Genomic DNA, 14,343 nt, shown 5'->3' on the forward strand with positions numbered 1-14,343 from the left:
TTGCAGTAAGGCACCCTGTCTCAAAACACAAGGTGACTGGCTCCTGAGGAATGACAGCAGAGACTGACCCCTGACCTCTACAGACACTCGCACAAACATGCACCTAACACACACCAACGAGTGCGTACTTGCTTACACACAAACAAAGCAACTCTCACCCCTCCCCACTCTCTTACACCTACAGCTATGGTGACACCATCATCACGAGGTCGTCACCAAAGCCAAGCTGAGACAGCTATCATGTTTTGAACCTATACAAATCTCTTTTCTTCACACTTTCCCCAGCTTCAGAAGTTTTGATATAGTGAGGAAAAATGGGCCAAGACAGGGTTTGACACTTGTCCTAGACTGAGGTGAACACGGGTAACTGCTACCCAGGGACTCATCTGCATCGGACACACCCTTTAATGGAATGTGCCCCATCCCCAGATTCCTTAGCTTGGACTTGCTCCCTATGTGTTCTGGCTTGAAGGTGATCTGAGTGTGTCCCCACAAGTCTGTGTTCTGGAAGTTCAGTCCCCAGAATGGCAGGGCTGAGACCTTGCAGAGGTGGCTCTGTCCCTGGAGGCACCCACCTCAGAAGCATTAATGCCAGTCTCAACCTCGGCTTGCGTATGTGGTTGTGAAGGGAGGCAGCTTGTCCTGAGTCCCCTGGCATCCTATCTCACTGTGGGTGCTCTCCTGCATAGCTGATGAGACACAGCCAGGACACACTGGTCATCCAGGAGTTGAATGAGCAAATAGGAGGCAGCCACTGAAATTCCAGTGGAAAACTGGAGACCCCTCGGCATTCCGTGACATTTAAACCCACGGAAGCTGATTCTATCTTTAAAGGAGGAAGAGGGAGAAACAGAAAGGCAGCTGAAGGAAACCCTATGTTTCCACAAGTAGAACAGTGATCTAAACGAACCCTTTTCTACTATAAAATACCCGCCCTTGGAATCTTGTTACAGCTTCAGGAAGCAGACCAAGATGAACTGACAACATCCTTCTTGTCTCTGTTGCATGCATGTGACTCTCATGCTTACGCATTGTAGCAAATGTGTCACGAGTCTCTTGGTCATTCTGTCTATCCTCGGTTTTATTTCATAGACTAAAACAACAAAACCATCAGAGGCCTCATCAGCCCATGGCTGATTCTAAGATGAGAGCGGCCAGGTGAACAAGGCAAGGCTGGGGGCTGACTTGTGGGCTATGCCTCTTATTCTATCAGGACCCCTTGCCTGCTGACAGGCAGGAGTTTCTAGTTTTCCCTGCTTTCCCCCTGCCATCATGGCTGCTGCTACACATTCCTTTGGTGAAGGGGTCGGCAATGACTACAAGGCCACTGGTGGGGCTTCGGGGGTGGGGAGTAGTGACGCTTCCTCCAACTACTGGCCCCTGTCATTGCCTCTGGCCATTCATCAGCATGTACATGCATGTACATCCACGTGCACACATGGTGCAGTGCAAAACAAGGACAGTACAGTGCACACACATGGGCCCCACCTACCCACATGTATGCACACATGTAAAAAGATGTGTGTGTGTGTGTGTGTGCGTGCACACACACACACACACATACATACCCTGCAAACATGCAGACAGGTTTGCACACAGGTATAAATATACATATCTATAAATGTTTGCACACACATACATGCACATACACATGTATGAAGCACAGAAACACTTGTACATGAACATGCAGGCATGGATATGTGAATGAACACATACCCACACCAACACAGTCTTTAGTATTTGGTTGGTTGCAGGCTTTTCCTCAGATCCCTGAGAGGCAGGATCTATAGTACTAATTGGGGGGTAGAAACACAGTCTGGGCAAGCTCACCATGCTGGCTACTAATGCTAGCTCAAAATGGTCATACTGTTACATAGATAGATTAGGTGAGGGAGGGACAGTGTGGAAGAAGACTTCTGGGGGAAGGTGAGCAGAAATGATGGCCTGCACAGTCAAGGGGAAAGATGTGGAGCAAAGAATGTTCCAGACACTGCTCAGGAAAAGAAGTCTACCACAGAGACATGATATAGGATCCCTCTCCTGAGATCTCTGGAGACCCCAGATCCACAGAAACAGAAAAAAGGGTGGGATGATGGGTGCTGAGGAGAGACAGAGAGTCCGTGTTTCATGGGGAAAGATGCAAGCAGGAGGTGAACACCGCCGAGCTGTCATTTAGACAGTGCAGTGTTGTACACTTTACCACAGTGTGTGCAGGTTGTACACAGGCGTGTCTGTAGAGGCTGCTAGGACTGGATGGGGTCTCTGCTGACCTCAGGCTTCTGCTGTAGTCTGCAGGTGGGATGGGAGGGGATGAGGATGGGAAGAGAGCACGGGGAGCATGAGACTAGGGCCCATGGAGCTGGCTATGCCATCGAAGAAGCAAGAAGAGAAAAGGCAGCTTGAGGATTTTCCTTGTTTCTGCAAGAATAGAACAAGAAGAAGATAGAGAGTGGTCACATTCTAGTAACCAGAGCTGGGGACAGATGCCACCCAGGCACTTCATGGGGAGAAGTCAGGGCCAAGACAGAAGAGCCCTGCTAGACTTGGGGGCCAGGAGCTCGTGGAACATGTCCTGACTGGGCACAGTACACAGTTACCTGTTGGGATCTCAGGGGATGAGAAGTAGGAAACAGGAGGTCCCCTAGGATGCTGGGCTCCCAGGAAATCTGGATTAACCTATGGCAGACAACTGCACGGCTCTGACCTATGAACAGCATAGGAGGAGGCCAGTACCCAAGACTTCAGGGACGGGTTCTAGGTGGGCAGGCCAAGACAAATGTGAGACCTAAAGAAGATGGTCGCCCCTCCACCTCCACACTCAGGGCTGCCACTTTCAGCTCAGGGAAGGTGGTACCATGCAGACCCCATCTCCCCCTGGCATCCATAGATACTTCTCTATGAAAATAAAATACTTCATTGCATCTAATTGACATGGGATCTGATTTGCTCTTAGCAAACATAACAGCTCTGTCCTTTTCAGTAACTCCACTAGACAATCACCATTATGTGACTTTAGAATATTCCCAGCACACAGGCCCCAATCTCCCTACCACCATTAGCACCTACTCCCCCCTTTATTCCCTCCGTAGCTCCAGGAAGCCACTTCCTTCTCTAAGAACCCGGCTCTTCTGGGTTTCTTACATAAACGGAACCCTTTGGTGAAACTTCCGGATAAAACAAAGCAAAGTTCCACTTTCACCTAACGGACAGCTGGGACTGCACAGCCAGGTGTACATCCCCACCCCCACAGAGGGGGCAGGGATGGTACCCATCCCCCTTCTGGCTGAGCTGCAGCTGGAACAGTCAATCCTGAGAGAGAAAGGTAGCATCTAGGAAATCATAAATACTAGGTGTAGCGGTCTAGAGGAGGGGAAGGAAGAGTCGTTCATTCCGTCCTACTTGCTCACAGCATAGGGAAGGATTCCATAGCCCTCACAGGCTCAGAGCTGCAACCGGTCACATGGTCTGGCTGGTATTTATAACCATCTTCCTGCATGTCTCTTTCCTTCAGCTAGTGCCTTGGCTGATTGTGGCCCTTTACCTGGTGGGTGACCTAAGCCTTCATTCCCGAAGGGTCTGGGCCCTCGGCGGTCCAGCGTGGATTGGGCAGTAGAATCTTTCCACTGATGTTAATCATTGGGACCCGAGCTGCAGGTCATCATCTATGTTCTAGACTTTCTGTTGTGGAACCACAGCCTATCTCCCCTGGTCAGGGCAGTGGCACCAGCCCGTAATCAATCAGCCCCTTGCAGCCTGGCGATTCTCTCACAAGAGTACCTCAAAGTGGACCTATGGTCACCTCAGCCTCCAGGGTACTGGGAGTTAGTGTAGCACCTACTGGCAGAGGTTTTGATCAAGAGGACCTAGACTCGTGGGGACAGGGAGACAAATGCTACCGGCAAAGGGCTAGGATATAACTTGGTAGCAAGGTACTTGCCTGCTACGTGCAAAAGCCCTGGGTTCAACCTGCCTGTCACTGGTGGACTTTCACTGGGGAACAAGAATATGATTGATGTGTTAACCTCTGTGTTTCCAGGACCACGAGCAGTGACTACAGGGACACAGGCACATGGATGGGTTCAGAGGATGTTGTTCCGGCTCCTCAGTGTCCTCAGACCAGGGAGGGGGAGCCTGTGAAGGATGGCGGTTCTCTGAGCTTGCACTCTCTGCTTTATGGCCCTGCCTGTGCCCAGTCCCTGCCCAGAAGGAAGCCCTGTGATACACAGCAGGGCGGCAAGCAGGCTGTGAAGGTACCCTGGGGTCAGGAGAGCCAGTTCATATTCAGGTTTGCCTTGGTGCCAGTGGCAGCAGAGGGGTACCCCCATGATGGCAGTACTCCAACGTCACCCAGCAGTGTGTGCCAGGCAGGGAACCTAGCAGATGGGCCTCGACGAGTGGACACCCATGTACTGTGCCATACCATTCTCAAACCCTTTTGGGACTGACAGGGACATCTGGGGGAAAGCCTGGCTGGCGGCCACTGACTAGGTCCTCTCATCCACCGCGGACCTCCATTCGGCACAGGGCTTTATTTCTGTGGCCACCATCTACAAGGGACATATGCCTCTTCACATCCTGTGCTCTGCACCCCGGGAGACCCTGGGAGAGGTCCAGCCCTTTCCTCAACCTCCTACCTCCTGCTACCACCTTTTTCAAATGTTTGCCTTTCAATCCTTTGATTATCATGACTGACTGGCCACCAAATGGTGAAACCTATAACCCTGATCTCTCCTTCCATGTCAAGTAGAGCAACCAGGGTAACTGTGCTGAGCCTCACCTGCTGGGGTGTAGCCTTCCCCCATTTCCGACAGGAGGCTGCAGGTCACCCTCTCACTTTGGGATTGGGCTGACGTGCCATGCAAAGCTACTGGAAGCCGAGGCAAGACTTTTTCTTTCTCAGTGACTGGGTACCAAGAAATTACATATGAAGGACAGGTGGTGCTGGGAGGGGCTGCAAAGAAGCAGGAACAAGCCACTGGCATGATGGGAGCTCTTTATGGAACTCCCTGGTGCTTTGAAGTACGTGATGGTCAAGCTTGATTGTCAACCTAATAGGATTTAGAGTCACCATGGAAATAAACCTTAGGGCAATATTTGTTCGGGATTTTCTAGATTGGGTTAGTTGAGGTGCAAAGGCTCACCCTAAATGTAGGTGGCACCATCTCATAGACTGGGGTATCAGGATGGATAAAAAGCAAGCAAGCTGAGCACCAGCATTCATCTCAATCTGCTTCATAACTGCGTGCAACGTTGCGAGCTGCCTCACGCTCCTGCCACAAAGCCTTCCTCACCATGATGGACTGTCCAAATGAACCTTTTCTTCCTTAGGTTGCTTTTGTGAAATATTTGTTTCGGGAATGAGTGAAGTGGCTAACATAGAGTTGGTAGTTATCAGGCCTGCCCTGCACCCACTGCCTCTACGAAATGCTGAAACACACCTGTGTCCCCCAACCCATCGAATCATGGGTCATTTCATAGCTCATTTATAATGGACAGTTCAGGTCATGTGGCCAGTTGGTGTCACATGGCCACATGTTCTGTAAAGCCTAGGGGCAATTCAGGATCTGAGGAAGTATCCGTGGAGGATGGCAGGGCTCAGCTCCATAGACCAAGATGGTGGACTGTGAAGTCCCTGCAGGAGCCGGAACGGCCCCCACAGAACTTCCTATCTCCCGCAGTCACCTTGCACACCATGACTCTGATGCTCAGAGACGCTCATACAGCTAAGAAGGTTGCACAGCAGCCTGGGCCTGTCGCAGAGCCTCTTCTTGTCTGGGTGTCTTAGTTTTCCATTGTTGTGAAAGGACACCATGACCACGGCAACTCTTATAAAGAAAACATTTGATTGAAGGGGACACTTATAGGTTCAGAGCTCTGATTCCTTATCGTCATGACAGGGAGCATGGTGGCGTGCAGGCAGACGGGATACTGGAGCTGAAAATGCTACATCTTGCAGGCAACAGGAAGTTGACCGTGACATTGGGTGGTATCCTGAGCCTAGGAAACCTCAGAGCTCACCCCTACAGTGACTCACATCCTTTAACAAGGCCATACCCACACCAACAAAGCCGTGCTTCTTAATTGTGCCACTCCCTATGAGATTATGGGGGCCAATTACATTTAATACCACACTGGGCCTCATTGAAAAGTGACATTCCTGTGGGTCACTTGATATCATGTATCCGATAACTGTAAAATCCAAAGAGAGCCACAAGGCCCTGTGCTGTATCTTACACAATAGAAAGTACCCTAAGCAGTTCTCCACTTGACCCAGGCCACTGCACTGTAGCATCAAGGCAGAAGCCTCCTCCAAATCACATGGGATTTGATCACCTGACCTTCAAACGCACACCATGTGGTCAAGTCATCTTTAGAGATCATGAAGGCCAGCATTAAATGTCAACTTGATACAACCTAGAGTTGTATCCTGGGAAGAGAGTCTCATCGAGGGGTTGCCTACTTCAGACTGACCTGAGAGCATGTCTGTGGGGACCTGTCTTAATTAAGTTAATTATGGGAAGACCCGGCCCACCATGGGCAGCACCATTCCCTATGATATGAGCTTCTGAACTGTGTGATAGTAGAGACTAACAGCCAAAGAAATAAAACCAGGACAGATGCCTACAACTTCCTGCTCGGATGGCCCAGGAAGCACAGCTCTGTGTTTGGAGCAGCAGAGCAGCAAGATGCCCATAGGAAGAGAAGTCAATCCCTAGGATCCCTAGGGCTGGAATACGACAAGGTGTTTCCAAGCCTCTGAGGTGGGACAGACTAGTGTGTTTCTTAGTAGCTGAAGACAGCAGGTTCCTGGTAAGTTTTATTAAGATGTACAAAGAAACCCAGTGCATTCACCAGCTCCACAGCCAAATAAGTTGGACTTTGTTAAATTGAAGGCTTCAGTTGTATTAGTCACCTCGGCTGTTGCTATGTCAAAATGCCTCATAGAAAGAAACAACTGGAGGAAGGAACCATTTGTGTGCGCTCCCAGTCCATCGCGGCAGTGGGAACAGCTCGTAGCTTCAGCAGAGGAACACAGGATGGCTTGCTCACTTCTCTGTGGATCAGAAAACAGAGACAGGTTAGAAAGTGAGGCCATGCTATGATCCTCTATGTCCACACCACGGTGTCCTACTGCCTCCAAGGGGGGGACGTACCTCCTGAAGCTGCAACCTTCCCAAAACAATGCCCCAGGTGGGAACTAGGTGTTCAAATACATGGGCCTGTGGGAGGCATTTCACACCCAAACCACACATCTCCTTTGCAGAAACATTGCTAAAAGAAGAAAAGGAACTGGATGTGATAACATGTACCTGTCATCCCAGCATTTAGGAGACAGGGACAGGTGAAGTCCAAGGTCATTCTCAGCAAGTCAGTGAGCTCAAGGGCAGCCTGGGATACAGGAGACCTGTGTCAAACAAGAGAGGGTCAGGGATGCGGGAAGCTGGTGAGATGGCTCAGCCGTTAAGAGGACACGCTGAGCAATCAGGAAGACCAGAGTTCAGATCCCAGCATTCACATGATAACTTGAGAATTCTGTGTACACCTGTGACCCAGTTCTGAGGGGATCAGAGGCAGGAGGATCACTGGGGCTTCCTGGTTCCCAACCTAGCTGAGAAAACACAAAGCACAGGTTCAGGGAGAGAGCCCCTGCTTCAAAGGAACAGGTGGAGAGTGATATACAAAGACACCTCATATCCTCTTCTGACCTCTGCATGTAGACATTGATGTGTGCACCCACACACACAAGTGTGCATATACTCACACAGACATATACACAAATAAGTCAATATTTTTAGGAGAAGAGGAGGAGGAGGACAGAAAGAGAAGCCACAGACTGGGAAAATAACTTTGCAATTAAAAAAAAAGATTTTTTTATGTATGAGAGTTTTATGTCCATGTATATATATATATGTGTGTGTGTGTGTGTGTGTGTGTGTGTGTGTGTGTGTGTGTGTGTACCACATGCATGCCCGATGCCTATGGAGGCCAGAAAAGGGCACTGGATCCCCTGGTGTTAGAGTTGTTGGTGGGTGTGAGCCACCAGACGGCTGCTGGAAACTGGAGCTGGGTCCTCTGCAAGAGAGGTAAGCGTTCTTAACCACTGATCCCTCTGTCCAGCATCATCAAAGTATTTTATATGATAAAGGACCCCTATTCCAAATATACAAAGAACCCTTAAATATCAAGGATAAAAATTTATTTAAAAGATGTAGATACCCCATCAAAGGTGAGTGAGTTGGGTGCCTCACCTGTGTGTGTCGGACAAGCAGATTTTCAGTGTCTCACAGAATTAGAGAACTGCAACTCAAACAATAAGGAACCATCACTGACCATGATGATGGCCAAAGTCAGGAAAACTGACAGTACCTGATACTGTGGGGACGCCACGTCACTGCTGGTGGAATGCCACATGGCACAGTGCAGAAGCACAGTATGTCAGGGTTGTAGGGTAAGTGTGAAGTGCCTGACACTGGCCCACGTGGTAAGCACTTAGACCCCAGTAGGTGGTGCTATTATTGAAGGTGGGAACTCTGGACCAAGGGGCTCAGCTGAAGGAAGAAGGCCATTAGGGAATTCCTTGGAGTGTAGAACGAAGCAGGCGGGGCTGCGTCCCGCCACCCGGCCGCCGGCTAGCTTTACACCCGAAATAATTACACAGAAACTGTATTCTTTTAAAACACTGCCTGGCCCATAGTTTTAGCCTCTTATTGGCTAATTCTCACATCTTCCTTTAACCCATATTTAGTAATCTGTGTAGCACCACGAGGTGTGGCTTACCAGGAGAGATCTTAACCTGCGTCCATCTCGGAGAGGAGAAGCATGGAGACTCACTATGGCGACTGCCTGAAGCGTCTCCCCAACTCTCCCAGAATTCTGTTCTGTCTATTCCGCCTACCTAATTTTCTGTTCTCTTAAAGGGCCAAGGCAGTTTTCATTATTAATAATGAAAGTAACACATAAACATTCCTCCATCATTGGAGAACATGACTCTTCACCAGGCCCCTCTTGTCTTTGCTTCGTGTCCATGACGAGATGAGCAACCTCCACCTGCACACACTCCTGTCACTCCAATGCTCCTGCTGCAGCCAGGAGACACTGAGATGCCTCTGTCTCAGGTGCTGCAAGTACCAAGAAATGGTCCAGAAATACCGCCCAAATCCTATTTCTGTTTCCCCTAAGCAAAGGCACCAGGTGAGTGGCTGCAGGTCTCTTTAGGAGGCTGGAAGAAAGAGGAATACAAGATTGTATAGCAGAGCAGGACCCTTTCTCAGTCTGGGATGCTGAAGTGGGTCTTGGCAGAGTCAGGCCTTGTGTGAGTGAAGCCAGTGGGCAGGGCCTGAAGCTCCTCATTAGTGCTGTCAGCTGACTCCACTGCTAGCCCTTCAGTCTTGGAGATGCCATGACCAACTGACCAGGCACAGGAATTTACAGGCCTGGTGATTCTAACCACTGTCCACCACAGATGCCACGTTAGCAACAGGCCCAGGGGTTCCAAGCCATGTCCTGGCAAAGGTTCCTCTTGTCTGTCTTCCATAAAGGTCTCAGTTCTCCTAGCCCAGCACCCACCCTGACCAGCCACCCCTCTCACGTCTGCCTCATTACTGATTCTGGTGTTTGAAATGTCAGAATTTGGTTGAGCACAGTTATATATGCCTGTAAACCCAGCACCTGGCAGACGGAGGCAAAGGATAGAGTTCAAGAAAACAGCCTGAACTACGTATGTGTTTCCAAACCAGTCAGAACTATATTCGAAGGCCCTGTGTCAAAAATGAAATGAAATAAAACATCAGAAGTTTATAACACATTGACTTAAGACAGGAACAGTGGTTGGCTAATGTCACCATCAAAGCCCAGTGTGAACAAGCACATTGACTGGAGCAGGACTGCACTCTCTGTGTGCCTGTGGCCTCTAGGAGGCAGAGACAACCCTAGTAGCCTCCTTCCTACTTCTCAGTACTCAGAGTAACCTCCTAGGGAGACTCCAGCCTTCAGTGCCACAGCTAGGGTCAAGAGGGCCAAATCTTCAGGGTGATTACCTAAACTTGGTTCTGGCAGTCTCTGCAAGCCCTGGTATGATAGAGCTGAGAGTCTCTGGGTCTCTCCGGGTCTTGGCCCTTCTACTTCAGCCACATCTAGAGCTTTGACTGTTCAACTCAATGCTGCCAACTCATCGATATCTGATCTCTAATCCCAGAGACTGGGTATAAGAAGATACAAGACCGGTCAGGTCAGGTGGGGTTGGGGAGTTACAGTCATCATGTTGGGACACCACAACAGAGGAACAAACATGACTTCAGTGGTCCAGTTGATGAGTTTCTGACAGGTTTTCCGGTGCCACTGGAGCCTGGAGGAGGTCCAGGGGTCACCCCAATAACAGCCCTCCCAGGTACCCTGAGCACCGGCCCTTTCTCTTCTTCACCGTCACGGGTAACCCAGGTAAGACTGCAAGACTCTTCCTTACACTAAAGAATGGGACAGCACGGAGTAGAGGAATGTGCTTCCTTAAAGGGATCCTGGAGCCTGGGAGGGGGTCATGGACCTTGGACACCTCCCCTCAGGGAGGACAGCTGCAGCCTGCAGGGCAAGCTGGACCCCACTGATGAGGAGGAAGGGAGGACAGGGATGGGTGGAGCAGGGCTGGCCTTGGTGTCCACTACTGGAGCAGGTGTGAGTGCAGACTGAATGGGATTAGCGACCAGATGCCAGAAGCAGAAAGCAGAGACCCCTGGGCTCAGCTGTGGGTAGAAGGCAGCCCCTAATGTATCTCACTCTCACCGGAGTGGACAGTTTCAGAGTTGGGACAAAGGCAAAAGTCAGGCTACTCCCAGGTTAGGCTCCCTAACAGTCCTCTCAGGTTTGGAGCCCCACTCTCCAGGAAGTGACAAGGGCAGGAAGAGAACCAGGATGTGGGTACCCCCATGTACCCAGGTAACAGACAAGCTGGCCTGGAGTGGGAAGGGCTGTGTGTCACCCACCTTGCCCTACCAGAACCTCAGATGTCAGGTGCAGGCTGGGCTGGTCCCACTCTGCTTGTCCCCAAGGAGCTGAAAGGAGTTTCTTCTGTCACACCTCCCTCAAGGTGGCTCTTAAGAGGACAAAAGAGGAGATTACTTTCTGGCCCAGGTAATAGTCTTCAAGTTGCAGGAGCCTGCTCTTAGGCCAAAGTCCCCCATCCCACTAGGCTTCCCGGAGGCAACTATGTAGGTAAACTGAGGCACCAGTGAAAGAAAGCTACACAGGAACAAATGAAGCATAGGACAGATGAGCAACAGCTTGAGGGGAGGGGTGGACAAGTGGGTGGTGGGTGGATGGATGGACACCAGTTGGCAAGTGTTGTCCTCTCCCCTCTCTGATGGAGAAGGAGCAGTGGGAAGGAAAGGTTTGGGGGAAGACCAACAGGGCAGGGCTTAGAGACACAATCTGGGGGCCGACACAAACAGGCTTTGAAATGAAATCAACTCTGCAGAGTTGTCTGGGCTTATAGAAATGCTGGGGTTAGGCCAGAGCTCACAACGACCCTCTCACAGCCTCTACTGCCAGCTGGGAGGACAGACCAGGAAAAAAAAAAAGAGCTGCATCCTTCCTGTACTATCAGTATGTGGCACACCTGGTGCGTGAGGGTGGCTCACACACACCAAGCATTTCTCTGGCATACGCTGGCTGGGTTCCCAATTCCATCTGACTCTGCACGGCCTACCCAGAGAGAGCATCAGATCCCACAGGTGGGCCCCAGCCTACAAGACTGCACATCCTAACCCCCTAAAGGTGGCATCACACTCCAGGCTGTGGCCTGTTAAGTCGAGAGCTCCTGCAGGCCCCTCCTTGGTTCTAGGTCACTTGCTGGAGTAGCTCATAGAACTCAGGGCAGCGCTGCCTTACACCTGCCCACTACTTTATTATAAAGGCCACGATGAAGGGCGACCACAGCCACCAGACCAGAGTGCCTCGAGGTGAGGCACCTGGAAGGGGTGCCTCCATGTCACCTTCAGGTCCACTGCCCTCTGGCACCTCCTGTGGTCGGCAGTTTGGATACTCCTAGACTGTCCTTTACTAACTGTGGCTTTAAGGTGCAGTCGGGCTGATGCCATCACGGGACTCTAGTCGCTCCCCACTCCATGGAGGCTGGGTAAGGGGTGAGATTGAGATCCCCTAAACTCTCCATCCTAGCTTGAACTTCCCGGTGTACAGCCCCACCCTAAGGCAACCTGGATGCCAGAACCAGTAGCCAACCCACGAAGGCTGTTCCTGCCACACTGGAGATTCTAAAAGGTTTTAGGTGTGTCCAACTTCTAGATCTCATGACCAACACTGTCACCTACAAAGTTCATGTGTGGAACCCTCACGATCAAGTTTCAACTAAACCAAAAGCCCCTACAGGGCTGGAAAGATGGCTCAGTTAGTGAACTGATCAATGAACAATGAGGACCTGAATTTGATCCCAGCACTCATCTTAAAAGTTAACTGTGAGGGGCTGGACAGATGGCTCTGTGGTTAAGAGCACTGGAACCTCTTCCCAAGAAACCAGGCTTGGTTCCTAGGATGCTTATGAAGGCACACAGCTGACTGTAATGCTAGTTCCAGAGGATCTGATGCCCTCTTCTGTCCTCTTCAGGTACTGCACCACATATGTGCAGGCAAAATACTCATAAAATGAAAACAATCTAAAAGGAAAAGAAATGAAAAAGAAGGTGGAGAGTAATCAAGGAAGACACCTAAAGTTGGCCTTTGGCCTTTGCATGTGTGTGAGTGCACACTGTGGAAAATAATGTTCTTAGTATACTCACAATTTTATGTTCAGCCACACATAGGATAGCTAGCTCTCCTCGGTCACATGCAGACCACAGGACCACAGGTTGGGCATCTGTAGGAACTTTGGACCAGGAAAACCAAATATGTTTCACAGCAACATGTGACGTTGATGAGGGGCAGCTGTCACCCGGTATTGATGTATTACTGTCAATTACCCATCTCCTGTGTCCCTGCCTGTCCTTCTCTGGCCCAAGGCTCATCCAGGATCCCAGATGACCTGCATCCTGCCTCCCAAGGCTCTTCTGGGATAGAGCAATTTCTCACTGTCTCTGCTGCAACCATGAGATCTGAGGTGGCTGCTCGGGTGTCCTGTGGAGGGCCCTGAGCTGGGAAATGTCCCTTTTATTTTATTTTTTTCAGTGTTAGATGGGAGTCATTGGTTATGGAAGAAGACAGCCCTCTCCTAACCTCCCATACATGTCCCCACCATCCACATGACTTGTCCCTGGGTGTCATGGCTGGGCTGCAAGCAAGGCCTCCACTACACAGAGCCTCTCTCTCTTTTCAGGAAGGAAGAGGCTCTGGCTGTGCGTGTTGAGATCTGCCCCACCTTCAGGAGAAGGGGGCTGGAGCCTTTGGATGGTTTTGCTGGGGTTCTTCTGGATAGGACATTTGCTCTCTTCTTCCTCACACACTGATATAGTTTATCGTTTACTTTAATGGAATGGATTTGCCATGGGGGTGGGGTGGTGCCACAGCGCAAGTATGGAGGTGCTGTCAGGGGACAACTTGCAGAAGTCCATTCCTTCTACTCCGTGGCACCCAGAGCTCAGTTTGTTAGAATGGCGGCAGGTGCTTGCTTTTTTTTTTTTTTTTTAATCTAACACTATTACACTATTCAAAATTTTCAGCTTTGGCCATCGAATTTTTTTTTTTTTTTTGGCATAGAACCATTTTTAGTCAGCTAACTCATTAGATGAAGGAACAAGCAACAAAGAGGAAGTAATATTCCAGCAATAAGTGCCTTGTTGTAGATGTATTTGCACACAGTGGGAGGAGGGGAGGAAGAGAGAGAAATAAATAAATACGCACACAGAGTCATATACACAATACAAAGAGAGATACATATAAATACAAGTAAACACACACACAAATACACAACATACAAACACACACATATACAGAGACACACATACAAAGACAAACTAACCCATAACATACAAAACCACACACACACGTATACAGACACACATACAAAGACAAACTAACCCACAACATACAAAACCACACACACACATATACACAAACATACATAACACATATTCAAACACACACACAAAAATACATGTATACACATAGATATACACAAGCACACACAGAAAACACATAAATGTACACAGACACACAGACACACATATATACAAACACACATGGAAACACACAAATACATACATAGATACACACACACACACACACACACACACACACACACAGCATTTTAGAGATCTCGGCAGCCAGCAATGGGCCTGGCCTCAGGACAAGGTCTAGCATAGGACCAAAATGGATCGATCTCTGAGCCATTTCTCTGAAGCC

Source organism: Arvicola amphibius, chromosome 1 (assembly GCF_903992535.2).
Source record: "Arvicola amphibius chromosome 1, mArvAmp1.2, whole genome shotgun sequence".
Taxonomy (NCBI): domain Eukaryota; kingdom Metazoa; phylum Chordata; class Mammalia; order Rodentia; family Cricetidae; genus Arvicola; species Arvicola amphibius.